The sequence below is a fragment of the Clupea harengus genome, chromosome 2 (assembly GCF_900700415.2).
Source record: "Clupea harengus chromosome 2, Ch_v2.0.2, whole genome shotgun sequence".
In the NCBI taxonomy this organism is placed as follows: domain Eukaryota; kingdom Metazoa; phylum Chordata; class Actinopteri; order Clupeiformes; family Clupeidae; genus Clupea; species Clupea harengus.
In genome coordinates, this window is record NC_045153.1 from 728198 (window position 1) to 733634 (window position 5437).

The following is a 5437-nucleotide window of genomic DNA, read 5'->3' on the forward strand; positions in this document are numbered from 1 at the left end:
TTGAATGGTTTGATCTGTTTTCAGATACTGTGGTAAAAAGGTATAGTCTTGCTCACCCCACACTGTTAGTTTTACCCGCCTACCACCCACACACACACAGAGATGTATACACAGACGTAGCAGGACTGAAGAAAATGGTTTCAGTGACTTTGAATAGGGTCAAAATGGCTTTTGAACTGTCAAATGCCTTCTGATGAATTTCACATGATGAGTTGTTTAAAATTCAATCACAGACTCCATCTGGTGCCAACATTACTGGAATGATAATTTCAGTATATTGATCAACTGACGACTGCCATGTCTAAAGTTGGCACTCTCTTCAGAGATAACATTTTTGGTCTCCTTGTATTAATTTTTTTTATGTCTTTTTAATGTCACATGTTGTTCAATGGTTAATTTTTTCCCGATAGTTTTCCCTACGTTGTGTGGCTCTTTGTTGTTCATTCTGCTCCGTGTTCTTTTGCGATTGTGTGGAATAAATCCTGATGGAGAGATATGAGGAAGAGGAAGACAGCGCACCAGCATCCCACGGTGGTGTTAAAAGGCATGTTGCTAGGTGACCGTGTCAGAGCCAGACAGTGTCCACGCTGCTGAGGTGTGAGAGGGCTGGTGGGCCACCGCCTCACATGTACTCATTACGCATGTGTATGTGTGTGTGAGAGAGAGAGAGAGAGAGAGAGAGAGCGATAGAGAGAGTGTATGTGTGTGTGTGTGTGTGTGTGTGTGTGTGTGGGGGGGGTTATTATTTAAAATATTCAAATTCATTCCACCCCTGTGGAGATGCACCATTCATGCACACTTAACCTGCAGGGCAATATTATTATCACACAGCGAACAGGCTAACATGGAGGCCAACAGGTCAATAATCTGTAGGTTAATGCTGTGCCAGTATCACACATTCCATAAACATACCAATCACTTCAAGCGACAGGGAGTGTCCTAACGCTAAATAACACAAGAGCTTGATATATACCATACTGTCAACCCAAACAATAAGCTGAACTAGCACAAAATGTAGGGCTCACTAGAAATGGTTTCAAACAATCCAGTCATATCGACCTCTCTTTATCCAACCGTATCTCTGTCTTACAGTTACTTGTTTTGTGGTCCCCTCTCTTTTCCAAGCTGATGTTTTCAATTTGTTGTGAAACTTGAGGTTCAGACAGTGTCTAGTGCAGCCTCCTGCTTTGAGGTTTAAGCGAGACCTTTGAGTCGTGACTCAAAAAGTGCCTTTTGAGGTTGCTTCGTGTGTGGTCATGTGACATCTGTGACTTGTTTGTTCTTTAAGATGCTTTTTCTTTCTACAAAGAAATATAAGTGTCGGTGTGTTGATGCTTATTTTTTTATACAGTCCTTTAGTCATAAGAGCTCCGTAGTCTGACCTTTGATGGATGAAACGCATAAAAAAAATAGATGACTCCTTTTCAGTTTTTAATCTGCAAAGGCCACCTGTACTTTGCTATTATTATTTGAGTTGAACAGCCAGTCAAATCCCACCCCGCCCTTCCATGCTTGATTGGCTGGAATGCTTTAGTGCTCGGTCCGAACCACTGTGTTTGTTTGCCATTTCCAGAGCCAGGACTATGTACGAAGACCGGAGTTTTTTTGAGCACACACACTGAACTGACAGCTAGAGGACCATGAGGAGCAACTTGCTGAATTTGATTGGCTTGAAATTGCTGACTGCACCTTTAAAGCTACAACAACTGAAACAAACAGGAGTCAGTCAGACATGAGAAGGAATCCTTGTATGTTTCTTCGCTAAGCGCTAGTAGTTAGGAAGTACCTCCCTCCCTCTATTAGCCTAAGCTGGCCATATGTACACCAGGTATGAGGTAGGGTTAGGATTATTTTTAGTTACACACAGGAAAGATGTTAATTTCTTCGTGCTATTGGTTGGGGTCTTCCCACAGCGGCCAATCCTCTCACTGTCACATGCAAGTGCTCATATCCAATACCCTAACAAATATAACAACTTCCCATCCATAGATCCTGAGCAGCAGGAAACAACAGCAACGCACAACTGGCTGACGACAGCCGCAACATGCACTGCATGTTGTACCTGGGATCGGTAAAGGCGCTCCTTCACAGTACAACATGCGCTGCCTGTAGCCCACAACTGATAAACAACAACATCACTGCTCAACCATAGAACAACAACAAGGCTGCCTTTGTGAGCATTTCACTGGGTTTTCCTTCATCAGTGTTTTGTTGAATCAGGCCCATGGCACCTCCAGAAGGCTCAACAGTGGTGTCTGGCGTTCCAGAGCCACCCCCCTGCATACTCATGATGGGTTAGAATAAATGCCACTACCAGAGACAACAACAGATACACCTCAAGATAGACCTCGAGAAGACTTCACGTATGTCAGTTTTAGTTAGTTCACGACTCTAAGTAGTCTGTGAGCGCCTCAGCCACAACCACTGGTTAAGGTTAGATAGAAAATACTGGACAGGACACTCTATTCACACCTAAGGCCAAATTGTTCCAACGAAACATGTATTGGGAAAATATGCAAAGACTATTATTGAACTATCGAAATGCAGATCTTAATGCTCATTATCATTTCAATGACAAATGTGAGGTCTAGCTGTTAAGTATTGCTGGCTCTTGAATATTGGCTGATAGCCTAGTGGTCCTTTCACATGCTGTGATAATCACATCGCTTTTCAATCACTCACATATCATATACATTAGGTTGTGGTGCTAGTTCAGAAAATCCTTGTCCATTCTCCCTCTACTTTCCTAAATATTTCAAACCAGTTGCCTAAATAGTTTCATGAACCAATCATATGATGATGGGCTGAATGTAGTCTAAACTGTTGTGAAGTTGTATCTTTTCGTGGGTTGTGGTGACAAATGTTCTCGTGGTTACACATGTCTTCATCAGTACTTCCTGTTTATGCAGTGAACCAACCTGTAACGTCATAACCTTGTTAGTCTGTCTGCAGTACTCTGCATGTTTTGAATTCTGGGTTTTGTTGTAGGCCATCTGTGAATGGGCCCATAGGGTATTCAAATAACTAGTGAAGGATTCCATTTTTCCTTTAGATTAAAATGCAATGCATCCCTTGTGCCGTATGATGTAGTCCTGCGGAGTATTGCTCCACCTTTCTATTCATCTGTATGACGGGAAGGGAAGGCAAGGCACGTTTATTTATATAGATAATTTCATACACAGAGGCAATTCAATGTGTTTTACATAAATAAAAGCAAAAAGAACATTCAAATGAAAAATAAGGATAAATAAAAATGTGCTTGTGTGTATATATAATAATAAAAAAAGAACACAGTACATAATTACGGATAAGTAAAGTAACCTGCTATGTGTGCCTGAATAGACAGGTAAAGGTCTCCTGTTGTGATCTCACCTGATACTGAAGTACTTCAGTGAGGACTTCCCTAAGGGCAGATTAAACACTCTTGAGACTGGATGTTAGCATTGGTTTGGTCTCCGGTTTAGAGCCCCCTGTTTCATAACACTAGACAAGGCAGCAAGCGAAGCAGACAAATCATTCTATTAAGACTCATAGTTGCCATGACGGAGCCAACAGGATGAACAGTAACTCAATTGTACATGCAAGAGAACAGCTGGGTGCACTTTTCCTCGGGTTGAATCGATATGGGAATACTGCTCTCCTTGTGTGTGACAAAAAAGGCATCTCTATAGTCCTCTGTGGTTTTCAGTTGTATATAGCTATGCTTTTGTTGTTGCCTGTACTGATGGCAGATCTTTGGTAGATCCAGATTCAGATTTGATTTATAGTGAGTTTTTTCCAAGAACTATTAGAATAGGAAGGCAAAGAGAAGGTGAGAGCAACGGCCACAGCAGGTGGGGTTAAGGATGTTTTGACCCTCCTGGCCTTGCTCCTGTACCCCAGTCTATCCACGAGACCGATCTCACCGCCACAACTCTCCACTTGGGGTCATTAAGGCTTTGCAGTGTAATTCAGTTAGCCACGCTTGCCTTTAGATCTTTACCTTAAACATCCTATCCACCTGCCTACCATTGTGTCTCCAGATGTCTGGACAACTACTCGGTGTAGGTATTTCTCCTCTTCTTCAGCCCTGTGTTGGCTGACCCCATTAGCTGCGGTTCTGCAGGAGTGCACCTATGGGATTAACAAGCCCAGCATTTTTCTTCTCTTTCTCTTTCTTTGGTTCCTATCTGATTAGATGATCATCCCTGTGATTGAAAGAACATCCTGTGTTGACCTGAGGCTGTTTGAGCCTGAGAAGTAGTGTGATGTCTGTGTGAGTGAGGGAAGGGTCCCTCTGGTGGTACCCCCGGTAACTCTCCTGGCTTCCTGTCTGAAGACAAGCCACCTGCAGAGGAACCGCCAGAATAAGGCCATAGAACGACTGGACCACTGGATGGACTTTTTTTCTGATATCTTTCAGTGTTTGAGAACTGCATGTGTTTCCACTCTTTGGCAAAAATCCTGACCTCACACTCAAAGCTAATATTGCATAGAGCATATCACAGCATTCTAAGCACTAACTGTTTTACTATTCCATGAATCTAAAAGCAGAGATTTCTGCCCTCGATACACACAGACACGCACACTGTGAAAGTTTTCATTATGTGTTAGGGGATTTCAGCCAAATAAAACCTTCTTTGTGAAATGGGCTCCCTGGTTTCATTTCATAGCATCCAGCAGGCTACTGATAAGTCTGTACACTCCTTCTAATGCTGCCCTCCCTCGTGTGAATCCCTCGTGCTGAGGGATAGATAATCAGCCCCTGCAGTGCACTGCACTGTCCAGCGTGCCTCATGATAACATAGTGGGCAGTAGGTTGGACAGATGGACAGATCAACACGTGACTGTCCGATCCCTACTACCCTCACAGAGACCGTGCAAACCAACTCTCTCTCTCTGTCTCCCTCTCTCTCTCTCTCTCTCTCTTTCTCTGTCTCTCTCTATTTCTCTCTCTCTCTATCTCTCTCTCCCTCTCGCTCTCTCTGTCTCTCTCTATCTCTCTCTCTCTCTATCTGAGTTTCCATTTCCTTGCCAGTAAATGGATCTGTTGGATGCAGGCCATGTGAATCCCTCACAGGGGTGAAAAAAACAGAGTATGAAGGAATGTTCCTACTCTGTGTTACAGCTAATGTTTTGCTAATGTGGAGGACAGGAGAGAGCCTGTGATGGGAACAAACAGACAGTGTATGACGAGTAAGCTGTTAGGAGTGAAGAGGGAGGCAGGACACACACACGTCTATTTGAACCACCAAAGCATGAAACACTTTCTGTTTTGCATTTGTCTGTGTTTATAATTATGTGCTTAAATCTGGTTTTGCATTAGCACCTTTTGAAACGGTTTCATGTTTCAGGGCTCTCTAGTTATTGTCGTCAGGAATATAAATCTGCCACTACATCAGTTGTTCTGTCTGGGTCCAACGCTGTGATCTCTCTACTGTAAGTCTCTATGCAACCT